A 16,350-nucleotide genomic window follows, 5' to 3' on the forward strand; every position below is an offset into this window, starting at 1 on the left:
AGAGAGAGAGAGAGAGAGAGAGAGAGAGACACGCCGGGTTGAAAAATAGTAGTGTGTGGTCAGGCAAGAAAAAACAAACTCGCAATACAAATTCGTTTGTTAGAAAATTATAAAATTATTATTTTATTTCTTGTATGTGCGCTTCCAAGCGGTAGACGGAAGCGGAAGCAGGAGGTGGCGGATTCAGCAGCGGTTCATGCTTTTATCGCTTTTTGACATTTTATTGGCGGCTGTGGGGCCAGTTATTTGACTTGTTTACCTCCAGCGACGTCAGTTTTGACAGCTACGCCCATCGCTCGGTACACTTTATTTTCAGACTGTTCTGCGCGCGTGTGTATATGTATATGTCTCTGTGTCTCTGCGTGCACAGTCTTAGCACGTGACACTGGTATAGGAAAAACAAAAATCAAAGAACATGAGTCCATATAGGACTTTACATTGCCATTTACTTGTATTTTCTTTCTTTTATGACGAATTATTATTTTGTTGAAAGTTACATTTAATCATTGATCCTATATAATTTCTAAAGTTTCTTTTCCATTAAAAAACCTCTCCTCTCTTTCTTTTCGCACTCTTTTGTTGGCTGTAATTCTGTCCTCATTCCAGAACAGCTGTCACAAGAAAAGTAATACTTTCCATTTATGATATAATATTTACTTGCTTTCCGACTCTTTCAAGATAATATAACACATACACACAAATATATATATATATATATATATATATATATATATATATATATATATATATATATATATATATAAGCAAGCAAAACTAAATAATATGTTTATCTTTTCAATTTAGGTCATTCAAAACTAAACTGGCCAACCACTTCAATAGAACCGGATAAAAAAATATAAAAATTATAGTTATGGAAGCCTGTAACTTTTCCTGTCATTGTCAATATGAGATTAACCATAGCTAAAAGGATAAAATTAAAAAGAAGCTCCTCATATACACACATACACACACATAATCATATATATACACACATAAATATATATATATATGTGTGTGTGTGTGTGTGTGTGTGTGTGTGTGTGTGTGTGTGAGTGTGTGTGTGTGTGAGGAGCTTTATTTATTATGTCTAAATATATATACATATAAGCCCTTTTCTTGGGTAGAGCACTGTCGTAAATAATTTTGCCGACGGCTTGTTCAGTGTAATGCGAAGAAACAATCCGATCACTTTAAAAATATACATTTGAATAGATTGTTTGCAAATATCAATTCCATAAAGTTAAAATTGTGGATTATTAACCAGATGGTAATAGTTTTGATTCCTTGCACGGAATGGGTGATAGTTTAGTCACACTGAACAGCTGTGATACTGCGAAACAGTCAGTCCGTGTTGTTAAATCCAATTGTGTTTACTTTTGGAATATCTTTTACCTGGAATATATATATATATATATATATATATATATATATATATATATATTGAGTAAAATGATTCCTAATTTTTAAATTGAAAATCAGTTTTAAAAGGAAAAACAAAACAAAATAAAAATCAATATTTTTTTTTCATTTTGAAACTGATTTTCAATTAAAAAATTATTAATCAACATTTAAGTACTCTAGGATATCCATACCTATCGAGCTTATTATATATCTACATTACAGCGAGCACTGTTTTTTTTTATATAGTATTAGTACATTTACTAATACATTAACGTAAACTCTGCTCTTTTGACTCTAGGTCTAATTCCCCCGCAAATTATATATATATATATATATATATATATATATATATATATATATATATATATATATATATATATATATATATATATGTATATACATACATGCATATGCATATATATACATATACATATACATATATATATATATATATATATATATATATATATATATATATATATATATATATATATATACACGCAGGGCGAGTTCTGGACCGGAGCGTTGTACTGCAGGAGGAGGGTTCCTTCGCTGATCTTGCTCTGCCTCTTGATTTTGATAGCTTCGCTTAATTTCCTCAAAAGTGAAGCATAATAGGCTCCTGTAATTGTGGTACCTTTTGCCAGGAAATCTGTTATCACTACTCCGTCCTGGTCCCAGAAGACTGTGAGCATGACCTTGTCAGCGGAGGGTATCACCCTTGCCTTCTTTGGAGGTTGTAAGTCCAAGTGCTTCCACTGCATTAACTGGGCTTTGGGCTCTGGATCATAGTGATGGATCCAGGTTTCATCCTGTGTTATCCGTCTTTTGATAAACTTTCACTCATCTTCTTGGCATATCTCCAAATTAACCCTCGAGTACTCGACGCGTTCTCGCTTCTGGAATTGTGTGAGCAACCTGGGAATCCATCTGGCAGACACCTTATGCATATGTAAATGGTCATGAATGATAGTTTCCACAGACCCTGTACTAATCTTGACATCTTGGGCTATTTGGCGAATAGTAATGCACCGATCTTCCAAAATGGCAGCCTCAACTTGACGGACAGATGCCTCATCAATGGCAGAAGGGGGACGACCAGGTCTGGGAGCTGTTTCCACAGACTTCCGGCCATGTTTGAATTCACGATGTCAGCGTTTTACAAGGTCATATGATGGGGCATTATCACCATAAGCTTGTTTCATTGAATCAAAAGTCTCCTGTGGTGTGCGTCCTTTCAAATACAAAAACTGGATCACTGCTCGACATTCAACAGGCTCCATTTCACAGCTGATTCAGTTCAAACACCTGTAAAACAGAAACCACAATTAGTTCAGAGCTGTAACTGTCCACACAACCCGTAGAGATATAAATTATTGCACATGCAAAATTTTAGGTATGTATACATATATATATATATGTATATATATACATACATACATACATACATATATATATGTATATATGTGTATATATATACATGCCAGAGAGGGGGGGAGATGCTCGTTAACATTATGTCTGAATACACTTTATGTAAAATTTCAAATGTTTAAAGTTAAAAGAGATTGTCTTATTCAGCATATCCGAAAATCTATTAAAGTCGTTATTAAAAAAAAAAAAAAATTGGAGGTAGAGCTAAGGTAGAAATTTACTTACAAAAAAGTTAATGTCTGAGCAATGTCGATAATGAGTCAGGAAAAGAGAAGTAAAATATATATATATATATATATATATATATATATATATATATATATATATACAAATATATATATATATATATATATAATTTAGAGTAAATTTGTACTTTAGCGGCGTAAATTATTTGACAGACACAAAAATTATAAAAACTATTTACTTTTTATATAAAACACATTATTAGATCCAAAGGCTGAAATAAAACCAGAAAAAAATTTCATTTTTATGAGACTTAATATACGACATTGGAGACCGCCGTAGTGCTTTAAAAATTTGGTCTTTCTAAGGATTTACAGATTAGCCTTTTTAAGGCCAATCTGTCAAACATTAGAAAGGCTAAAGTATAAAAGCTATATAGCGGCCTCAACTGGAATAAATTTAGTCAAATAAAAAATGATGAAAAAATAATTAAAATCAAATTCTTTTTGGTTTTATTTCAGTCTTTGGGTCCAATCACGTGTTTTATATAAAAATGAAAAGATTTTAGAATTTGTTTGTCGGTCAACAAACGAAAACAATACTTTTTGTTTTCTTTTCGTTTGTTGACAGACAAAATAGCATTGTGTACGGGTTGTAAGCGATTGACAAGATATTAACATGGTTGAAGGCTAGATAAGCGTAGGAAATATATAAGTAAGTAAAGGGGTTAAGAGTAATAGTAAATGTAAAAAAAAGAAGAAAAATTTAATAAAACATGTCGGAAACAAAATAAAAAAAAGAAGAAAACATCGTGTAAGGGTTGAAAAGACGCCCCAAAATCGGAAAATAAATTACAATGTACCCGTGCGTTTGTTTATTTGTGAAGAAGTGGATTCTGAAATAATAGAATTGGCCGGTCTCAGACAATCTGATGGGGCGGATTTTGAGAAGGGAGAATGTATTATTTTTTGAATCGGGTAATGGAAACTTTATGTTATGTGCATGTAGTTAATAACCAGTTACGATTTATGCAATGTAATTATCGTAAGTAAATGTAGAATAGGACCCGGTGTCAACTGGTAACAGTGGGAGGACTAAATATTCATAGAGAAAAATAGGGGCTACTTCCTCTATAGATGTCGCGATTGTGATGGTGTTGCTCCTTGGATGCAATGTCGCATTTTATTATAACGACTTAATGTGTCTATAATTGTGTTCGAAAATTACGTAAGATAATGGCTAATAGCCGAGACATAATGAATTAGTATGTGGCATCTGTTATAGAAAACCTACAATACTTTGATCCAGAGGGGAATTTCTGCAGTCAAAATATTCTATAAAAAGTAATTCAGATTAAACCTTTTAGTCTATGCTCATAAAATTTTATTTTGTATAATGATCATTATTTTTCCCTTCAATTATTATTATCAGTTAATATTAAGAGTAAGCCTATCCTACATTTTCATACGTAATTATTGAAGTGAGCCGGACGCCCATACGTTCAATTTTATTCTATAGAAAAAAGAGAAAAATATTAGTTACTAGCTGTAGAAACCGGTGTTACTCGGTAGTTGTTTTTTTTTACTTTCATTTTTTTTTTCAGATGTGCATTAAATTTGGTCCATAACTATTAGTATTATTAAGCAGTTCAAATTTCGTTTTAAGATTTCTTAAACTTAAGCCTTGCATTTGAAACATTTTCCAGAATTAAAATTACGTAATGGAGTTTGATCAAAATTAGAATAAGGAATCTAGACATAAGGTTTACTTGATTTATCACGTTGACACACCGGTTCTCGCCAGATCCCTGAAGTTAAGCAACGTTGAGCCTGGCTAGTACGAGATGGGTGATCATTTTGAAATTCTAGGCGCTGTATGTGCTCTCCGCTCATCTCAGCATTGTTTCCAGTCGTCCTGTACCTCAACTTGCTACTGGTATACAACAATGTTGACTCGGGAGAGGCGTGGTTGGAGACTGCGCAACTCTTGCCACACAAATTTCATGCGCAGACACCCTTACAGTGAGTATCCATAGTCTGTCAAGACTGGAGGAAGCCACACACACACACACACACACACACACACACACACACACACACACACACACACACACACACACACGCACGTGTGTTTCATGCTTCGTTTCTTTTTGGAGCCTTTGATTCGTTTATCGTTACAAGCTGAATAAAAGTAGGACAACATCCTTGACCTTGTACACCCGAAAAAAGATGGCGGTAAGTATTTGGGTGAGACATTCTTTAATTCCAGGTCACCCCCCACACACACACACAAACACACACACACACACACACACATTTATAATCACGCAATTTATATGTATGCGTTTAAAAGAAAACAATTTTCTAATATCCAATTCAACGATCATAACAATTCTTATTTTCTGACAACATTAAAAACGCCTCTGCTTTCGAGCTAAGATCAAAGTGCAGTATCAGTTCTGATGCTACACTGCAGTTAATTTGCCCTTATTCAATTTAGAGGAAACCCTTTTATACTCTGGCAATTTGTATTTTTGCCTACTGGCAGAGTGTCCCTTTTGGGGGAGTTGATCCCCCCCCGCCCCATTCAAAACGACCTTGTGTCACATTTTGCTCTCGTGGAAAAGCAAATAAATACAAAAACGCCGCTAAGTGAGTTTAAACATTAAACGTTTCATTTTTTTCTTTCCATCTGAAGAAATCTACGAAAATAGTAAGGCTTAAATGAGATTATTATTAGATTGTAGAGGACTAATCCTAATCTCTCAAATAACAATCCACTTGTTGTCAATAAATACGAATAGAAATACTTCGGCCTGAAACACGAAGGCAAGGAATTCAGCATATTTATTTATTTGTTATTGTTTCACCATATTTCGGCCAACTCATCCTCTGGCCTTCTTTAGGTGATTAACTCCCAAAGTAATTTGTCATATTTTGGGGTTCGTTTTGTTTATGAAATTGTTAGGTGAAAGTACAGAGTAGTCTCATAAAAAATTAATTAAATTTATCGTTATTTTATGTTTTAAATGTAATTCCCGCTCCCCACCACAAAATACAATAAAAAAACAAATTGTATTTGTCATGTTTTGCCCCCCTTCGATCGCCAAACTTTAAAGCATGCTAGAGGTGACATGTCTCGTTGAACGCTTGGTGGCCAAAATGTGGGTGCTCATTTTACGTTAAGTTAATATGGAAAAGTGATCCACCACTCTAAAATGTTAATTTTATTTCTTTTCAAAATTTCTTTAATATTATTTATAAAGGCTATTTAAACGTATTAGGCAAAAAAAAGTACAATTTTTATTTTTTTTTAGGTAAGTCACATCGTAACAAATTTACCGATTTCTGTATATTCTTTTATAGAATAATAAAAACAAACACATGAAATCTTTTTTTAAGATTTTCGTAAGTGTGTGTGTGTGTGTTTTTTTTTGAATATTTAAAAAAAACAATAAAAGCCAAACTATTTTCTATCTACTCAGAATTATTTTTTCACGCTAGAAATTTATTGAGATTACCAAATTATTTATTAGGTGATAGTTTTTATTTTTTGTTTATGTTCTAAAGGGGCAAATAACTCTAAAACAAAGATTTTTTAAAGATCGATGTTTGAATAATAATTCAAAATAAATTTAATTAAATATATTATCAATATAATTATTGTTTAAAATTTATTAAATAACGATTTTAAATAGAACACTTATGACAATTCTCTCGCTAGAAACATTAACTAAGATACCGCTATTTAATAAAATCATTTTTTTTAATGTATGATAATCTCTTTAGTACATACATACATACATACATACATACATACATACATACATACATATTAGTGATGGGGATGATTCCAATGTTTTTCTCGATTCTGATACAATTACCGATTCCGATTCTTTATATTTCTGTAAATATTTAGCTATAGAGTTGTTATTTTCCCCGATTAGTGTAAAAAAAAACACAATTAATATGTAGATATTTTTGTAAACGTAAAATTACACTTGTGTAGGATGATCTATAGATTTTAACTTTACTGGTATTTTAAAATCAATAAGTATTTATTATTTTATCATTATTAACAGCAATGGAAGATTTTACTTGAAATAAAAGTTTGCAAGAATGATACAATATATAGAAATAAATGAGAGCGTAAAGTAGGGAACCTTTTGTATATATTAATCAAATTGTGAAAAAACAGACAAACAAACAGACAGGAATACGAATTTATATATATATATATATACACTAGCAGGAAGACCCGATGTTGCTCGAGATTGAATGATAATCAACAAATGTTTCAAACTTCCATATTGTTATCATCATCGAAATCTAAATCGCCCATTTTTCAATCCAATCGACTGATTGCCTGCTCTAGTTGGGGACCTATCCTAGTGCACCGGAAGAAGCTTCATATGCCTTCCCGCAGTGATTTAGTTCACAATACATTGTAATATACATTACACTGTAGAGAACCTACTGTTGATTTTATATGCCTGGCCTTACTGGTTGTGAGGGGATAATGGTTTTTATTTAAGTTTTAAATGAAAAAGTCAAGTATCATAGTGCAATTATGCTTTAAACAGACACACCCATTTTGAATGCTTCCCTGCTATATCAAAATCTTACTGTTGATTTTATATGCAGTGCTTTTCGGCTTGTGTGGTAATAAAACTTTTCAAATGCATTTGTGATGCTAAGTTTTGTAAGATATCGGCTTTGGTTCAAATCGCCTGTTTCTTTTTCTCATCAGATTATTTCAATTATCGGTTATCGATGTTCATCAAAGACATTCCCATACAAAACCTATCCGAGAACACATCCATATACATAAAGTACTTTTGTGAGAAAGTTCATAAAAATCAGCCGTTTCAGAGTCCATATGGAACTCACTCATATACACACATATACAAAGTTCCTTATATATATATATATATATATATATATATATATATATATATATATATATATGCGCGTGCGTGTGTGCATGTGATTGAGCTGAAATATTTAGGTATATGAATATATACCTAAATAATAATATATAAATGTTCATTCAGGGTGGTAGATCTACACACGCTTTTCGTCCTCTTCCTCCCATTTACAAAACACAAAATGGAAAGGGCATAAATATGTTTTACTTTACGTCAATCTAACGACCCAAACTGATCCCCCTTCTAAATATTAAACAAGTATGCTTTTCCTTTCATTATTGTTTGAAACCGTTGCCCATGCAGAAAATCTTTTGATATTCTTATTTACTTACTTCCCCATGAGGGCAGAATTAGACACAGCTCCCCAAAAAGGAGCACTCTGGGTAGAAACAAAAATAAAAATTCTCTCATCGATGAAGGATTTCTCCTCCACTGACCGATGACAAAAAAGGCGAAGTGCAGTATAAGAACAGATACCACACTGTGATCTTGGCCTGAAGGCTAAAACAATTAAAACTCGAAAGAGGCGGGTAGATTAAGGATATGAATTTGCCAGCTGTTCCAAACCGAATTAATAGTTTCCGCTGTCTGCTGTAAGGGGAGGACAACTTATTTTTGCCTCAGGGAGGATAAACACACGAAAGAGTTAAAACATATTTATTTCTTTTTTTTTAGTTGACATAATAAGTTATGAATAGACATATTTACAGTTTTACCTATATTAAGAAATAAAAATCAATAAAAATGTGTAGTTTCATGCTGCAGAAGATTGTGAATGGCTCCCTTTATTGACCACTGCGCACCTGTCGCTTTTTATTTATGTGAGCTTTTTTGTTTCCACTCAATGAACTTCCTTTTTACACTCAGCATCGCAAGACTTTTGGTCGTCAAATGTGCACATTTTTTTTACAAAATTTACATTTTTTTTACAAAATTCTCCCAATCTGTCAATTATTTATGAAATGAAATCCTGAAAAACTCACTTCATTTATCGAATTATTTACATATATAAACAGATACATAGATACATAGATACATAGATACATACATACATACATACATACATACATACATACATACATACATACATGCATACATAAAAAGGTTTCCTTTAGTTTTGACAGACTATGGATACCCACTGTAAAGGTGCCTGCATGTGGAATTTTTGTGGAAAGACTTGCGCAATCTCCATCCACACCACTTCTGAGTTGACATTGTTAATACCAATGGCAAGTGGAGTCTTAGAACGACTGGAAACGATGTCGAGATAAGCGGAAAGCACATACAGCATCTAGAATTCCCAAATAGTCACCCATCTGGTACTGGCCAGGCTCAACGTTGCTGACAAGAACTGGTGTGTCAACGTGATTAAAACATACATACATGATGATTGCTGCATCTTTCCAGATGATCGCCGTCGCATTAAGTTCTCCCAATCTTGTCGTCCATGCCATCTCAGATGACTCTGCACTCCCGCCTCAGATTTGCACATCTTAAAGCAGATGTGGCATACAAAGTGAGGAATTTCCATCGAGTTGACTTCCTCTGGAGGTTGAAGAGTATTCCTATGAACAATCACGTGTCTTCTCAAACCAGCAGTAGACTTGCAAACTTTGCTACATGCTAAACAGATCGTTTGGTTCAGACTAATAGGTGCAAAGTTGACCTGAACAGGAGTTTTGTACGACTTACATACATACATACATACATACATACATACATGCATACATACATAATACATACATGCATACTTACATACATACATACATACATACATATTAGTGATGGGGATGATTCCAATGTTTTTCTCGATTCTGATACAATTACCGATTCCGATTCTTTATATTTCTGTAAATATTTAGCTATAGAGTTGTTATTTTCCCCGATTAGTGTAAAAAAAACACAATTAATATGTAGATATTTTCGTAAACGTAAAATTACACTTGTGTAGGATGATCTATAGATTTTAACTTTACTGGTATTTTAAAATCAATAAGTATTTATTATTTTATCATTATTACCAGCAATGGAAGATTTTACTTTAAATAAAATCAAATAAAAAAGACAATTTAAAGAATCGTTTTGGTATCGGAAAATAGACACCAATTTTTTCAATTCCGATACCAATTCTAATACGTCCACATTTGTCGATTTTTCTGATTCTCGATTCCGATTCTGATTAATAGTCCCAACACTAATACATACATACATACATACATGCATACATGATGATTGTCATTGTCAGACGAGTGCCACTCTCTCAGACACTTAAAGTCCATGAGCCCAAAAATGACTTCCACCACCACAGGACCATTTTAATAGACAAATGCCTGAGGGAGTATCTGTACATAAATGATGTTACGGAGTCTTAGCTTTGTACGACAGCTAAGTCTCTCTTTCGGTTCAAAATGTTGAGATCCAGCAACAAGCAAGAGCAAGATAGCCAGCAACAAGTTAAACTGCAGACCAGCTTAATGCGGCTACTGGTCTCCCGCTTTCTGTTTTTTTTAATCAAAGATTTGCTTCTCCTAGAAAGGTTGCCTTCACCACGGCTTACGGGAGCCCTCTCTACCCCAACACACACATGCATACACACAAACCCACACGGTGCTAGTTGGCCGTTGACCCCGAAAAAGGGTTCATTCGCCCTTTGGAATGTCTTGTTTTTAATCTTTCAGGGAGACTAGCCGCCCTCCTCACCAAACAAGTCTGGTGGGGGAACCAGTTTAGTCGCCCGTGACCCGACAATGAGGCAGGCAGTACTGGGTTACATACATACATACATACATACATAATACATACATATAGATAAATGGATTTTTTTATATCTGTGTTTTCTTTGTTTCTTATGTAGTCAAAAATAATGAAAACGTAATAGTAACTAATTTTAGAAAAAACAAGTTAATTCTGTTAAGATTCGGCTCATGTCATTCAATTGTAGGCGTGTTCCATTTTCTTCCTGAAATTTTTATTCATAGTTCTGATCTTGAGGAGAAATTGACTCTGAAGATTCTTTGTAATTTGTTCTCATCAAATCTTCCTTGCAGTTCTAATATTAGATCCATTGTTTTTTCTGCTTCTCGTAAACTTGAATTTCTCGATCGCTCTAAACATTTTCTTACATCTACGGCTATTCCATATCTCTACACATCTATTATTAGGCCGCGTATGGAGTATTCGTGGTGTGTCTCTCTCGAATTTAAAGGTTCTTGATAAGGTTCAGAAACATATCTGTAATTTTATTGACCCAACTCCTTCTCTGCACTACCCCCCCCTCTCTCTCTCTCTCTCTCAAAGAGGTGATGTTGCTAGTCTCAGTCTCTTCTATCAATAATATTATGACATGTGTTCTTCAGAATTGTCCGATCTCTTCACTGTTTCCTTTATTTTAGCTCGTTTGACGCGTTGGTTTAATGGTCTTAATTAGTCCGTTGTTTTTTATCCCTTATTGTCATACACCTTATTTCAATATTTCATTGTAATCCCTTCTTATTTCAATAACTTTGTTGCAAGAACTGTAATCTTGTAGAACTTTCCTACTTATTGTTTCCTCCTATGTACATTCTTGGTAGATTCAAGACTAAAAGTCAATAGGCATCTACCGTCTTTGCAATAATCATCTTATGTTCTTGTTAGCTCCTTATATCAAATGGCTTCATGCCTTGTCTGGGACGATTGCCATAAAAAAAAGATAATTTTGTCCAACTGTGTAATAAACCTTTAGAGATTTCCAGATTGTTCAAGAATGTCCTTAATTATTAATTCTGTACTCGCCATTGTTGCACTTCCAGAACTGTTCTCACACCGGATACCATTTGTATATTCTTTAGAAGGACTATTCCATTTCTAAACATTTTGTTCACGAAACTATGCTTGTACACCAAATATTCTTCAGTAAATGTCCCACAGTTTAAATTGGCGGCCAACAAATATTCGATGACTCACCTCTTTGTAATCCGGCAACAATCTGCTTCATTGGTCGCCATTTCAAATTAGCACTAAACAAATATTCTGAAATGAATAAATAAACCGACGCTATAAATCAATTCCAAACAATGCAGGATGTAAATTTATGAAATGAAATTCTGAAAATTTCACTTCATTTATCGAATTATTCATGTACATACGTACATACATACATACATACATGATGATGATTGCAACGTCTTGTCAGACGAGTGCCACTCTCTCAGGCACTTAGAGCCCAAAAATAATATAGACAAATGCCTGAGGGAGTATCTATACACAGATGAAGTTACAGAGTCTTAGCTTTGTATGACAGCTAAGTCTCTCTCTCGGTTCAAAATGTTGAGATCCAGCAACAAGCAAGAGCAAGATAGCCAGCAACAAGTAAAACTGCAGACCAGCTTAATGCGGGTACTGGTCTCCCATTTCTGGTTTTTTAAATCAGAGATTTGCTTCTCCTAGAAAGGTTGCCTTCACCACGGCTTACAAGAACCCTCTCCACCCCAACACACACACACAAACCCACACGGTACTAGTTGGCTGTTGACCCTGAAAAAGGGTGAGCCGACCATGAGGCAGGTAGTACTGGGTTACATGGTACCAGTAGCATATGACATGACCTGACATACATACATACATACATGATGATGGCAGCAAACTCGTTCTCAAGTATTGCCTATACTTAATACAAATGAGGCAGACATGAGTGCCACCAACAGCATGTGCCGATGCTCACTTCTATGAACCTTCTTGCTGATGACCGGGTCCAGGTTGTGGTGCCCTGAACACCTGCCGATCCAGACCTTGGATGTTCCAGAGCCTTTATTTCCATTGACGCCCATATCCGCATCAGTCTTCACTGAGTGTTCGTTTGCCATTTTAGGCTACAGCCAGACTTCGTTATCGAGCTACACACTGATGGTAAAGTGTATATTCCATTACATATCAAGTAATGCCTGTGCTTGAAGCTTTTTATAGTGAGGAAAGACTTTGCACCGAGACAATTCCACTCTCTGAATAACTGCCACATTGAACCAAAAAGAAGAGCAAGTCAACATCATTGGATGCAGCAGTCATCGCAGGTTTTATATCAGGGTATTCCTTCTCCTAGAGAGGTTGCCTTCACTACGGCTTACGGAGCCCTCTCCATCCATCATGCCATTTGATCCAGGACTGGGACTTAGGTTGCTGGGCACCAGAGCATATTCCACATCCCAGTGGGTCATGTATGCCGCAGCTTACAGGACCTAAGCTCCTCTGGAGGTTTTTGTCAGGGTTACCTCACCCTTAGCCTTTGGTTAAAAGAACCTTGGCCCACAAGGCATTGGAGGTCCAGTTATATGGCGCAGGACACTCGTCGTTCATCAGAGCCCTGTCTGCGTGGCAGTGGTCATGATGTGTATACATACATACATACATACATACATACATACATGCATACATGCATACATGCATACATACATACATACATGGTAAGTTCCATCAGTCCTGACGGATATGGATACTCACTGTAAGAATGCCTGCGTGAAATTTTTTGTGGGCAAATATATATATATTAAATTGTGATTCAATGAATTTCAAAAAACTCTCATTGGAATGAAATGAAGTGGTATAGTTTCATATCAAAGATTTTTTATTATTCTAAGCAAGACAAAGAATACTTTAGAAAATTAATCTCCTTAATATTTAGGGCTTCGATGTCTACCATCTCATCAGAGGAGAGAAAATATTAGCGAATACTTATAAAGGTATGCACCCTATTTGCTAAAGTCAGTGAGACATGGAAAGTCAAAGTCAAAATAATAAATTTATCAGAAGTCCTGTAGTAAGAGGATTTGCAGATAAAGGATATGAAAGTTGTTTAGATCCAACTTGCTTGGTAAAATCTATGTTATGTATGTATGCTTGTGTGTGTGTATGTATGTATGTATGTATGTATATGTGTGTGTGTGTGTGCTAAGACATGCCTTTAGGATGAGGGAAAACTCGGATATAAAACTTGAGGTTGACTGTTTGCTTTGTCCATGACATTCAATTGCACCGACTAAGATTAGCAGTTGTTCTAAAAAAATGTGTGAATTATTTCACATAAGCCGTAACCACTATACATAATTCATTTCTGTGGGTTAGGTACCATATAATTGCTGTATGAACCTCATACGTCGAAATTGATGGGAGAATCCATTTATACACACACACACACACACACACACACACACACACACACATATATATATATATATATATATATATATATATATATATATATATATATATATATATATATATATATGCCAATCTCCCTCCCCTGTTTCATAATCGCAATTTAGCAGTTTTGTGATTGTTTTGCATAGAATTCTACGGAATGTGTTTCAAGTAACTTACTGCACTTCTAGCACCTCAACGAAAGTATTCTGGATCCACCAGACGAGTAGCAAAATTCCACCTCTTCACTGTAGAAGTTATTAAATCCCGGGAAATTATCTACTCTAACAGCTTATTTCCGGAGGACCGTTTGTTTTTGGAATTTGCTTTCCTCCTGAAATGTAATGTGAACAAACATTTCCTGTCCAAATTCCCGCTTGGGTTTCCTCATTTTATACATGGCATTTAGAAAAGTAACCCCTTACGCTGAAGTAGGAGCAGTAATTTTTTTTTAATACACACACACACACACACACACACACACACACACACACACACACACACACACACACATATATATATATGTATATATATGTACATATATATAATTCTGTCCTCATATATTTACACATTCAGAACGACGCCACACCTTTTCCTGACAAATATTATTGAAGGTAACTTAAATACGCAAAGAATAACACTGCCCTACATTCCAGCTGTGAGAATTATATATATATATATATATATATATATATATATATATATATATATATATATATATATATAGGGCAGATGGTGTATACATTACCACATATGGAATGTGGGACAATGTTATGCACTTATGCGAATATAAATTCGTGTGTGTGTGTGTGCATATATATATATATATCTATATATATATTAATTGTTTATATTAAAAAAAAACTTTTTTTTCTATTTATTGTATTTATTTGCTTCCCCACTGAGCAAATTAGACATGAGTCCGTTTTTTAATGTGGAGAGGGTAGAGGGGGAGGGAATTATTGGGTTCAATCTAATATAATAATAATAAATACGAAATCTGTTTAATCAAAATATCATATTTGAGCGTATTTTACGACCGGGCAATACTGGGCGGCCTGTTAGTATATATATATATATATATATATATATATATATATATATATATATATATATATATATATATATATATATATATATTGTATTTTGTGTACAGAAAGTTGTTAGATGAGAAAAGTCATTAGTACCGTCGGTTTCAAGCCCGATAATTAGGTCCGTTTAAGATATCCATATCAAGCTCTCTTCAGCCAATACTCATCGAAGAGAGCTGGATATGGATATCTTTAACGGTCCTAATGATCGGGCTTGAAACCGCCGGTACCAATGACTTGTCTCATCTAACAACTTTCTGTATACAAAATATAAATACGCTCTTATATTTCGGTATACATATATAACATACACATTCATATGCATATATATACAGTACGATATTTATATGTATGTATTCATATATAATATATGTGTGTGTTTGTCTCTCTTTCTCTCTCTCTCTCTCTCTCTCTCTATATATATATATATATATATACATATATATACATATACACTCACACACACACACATACACTTACATACACGCATACATATATGTAAGTCTTTTTTTTTAAGACACTGGCCTAGATTCAAGCGCCATCATCTTTGCATATGTCAAAATCGTTTAATCAAAAACTATGTTTGGCTTTCTTTTCGCACGCTTACACATCATGTATCTTTTGCAGTGCATAACCTTCATGCTATAATGCACGGCGATAATTTCGTAGTGCAAATAATGTACTAGGTAAACATTTAACCATCAATCTATATAATGTACTAAGTATACATTTAACCATCATTATATAATGTACTTAACACACTTTTAACCATCGCTATAAGATAACATTATTTATTTCAAGTATTATTAGATTGTTGACACTATTACACGTCAGTAGGTTTTTAATTCTGGTCCAGTTTTACGTTTCTTATTTACTTTTCATATGTATTAAGAGTTTAGTTTAGTCAGTATATAACGTCTAGTTTTTTAACTCATTATTATTGCTATCAATTCAACCGAGCATTTTAAAAAATATCTCTTCTACAGTTTTACTTTTATGAAAATCATTAGGTCATTGTGATTCCCTCTTTTGTATAGTAGATAAAACAGATTATTAAAAACAAAAGATGGACTTGATTTTTTTTCCAAATAAAGTAACCTGCACTTTATGACTTTTTATTTCATGTCAGTCGTCGCCATTTTGTTT

At 34.0% G+C, this 16,350-nt stretch overlaps 1 protein-coding gene and 1 long non-coding RNA gene across 3 annotated transcripts in view; one reads left to right on the forward strand and one right to left on the reverse strand.

Moving 5' to 3' along the window:
• Positions 1–16,350, forward strand: part of LOC145277591 (uncharacterized) — a 351,477-nt gene that overhangs the window by 172,198 nt on the left and 162,929 nt on the right. The gene's annotated exons all lie outside the window — the stretch shown is intronic.
• LOC145277593 (uncharacterized) overlaps positions 1,858–16,350 on the reverse strand; it is a 127,198-nt gene continuing 112,705 nt past the window's right edge. The window contains exon 3 of the long non-coding RNA XR_013868164.1: positions 1,858–2,709. This is a non-coding gene — a long non-coding RNA (uncharacterized LOC145277593). The remainder of the gene's footprint in view (positions 2,710–16,350) is intronic.

The sequence above is a fragment of the Euprymna scolopes genome, chromosome 6 (assembly GCF_053919585.1).
Source record: "Euprymna scolopes isolate OS-2025 chromosome 6, ASM5391958v1, whole genome shotgun sequence".
Lineage (NCBI taxonomy): Eukaryota > Metazoa > Mollusca > Cephalopoda > Sepiida > Sepiolidae > Euprymna > Euprymna scolopes.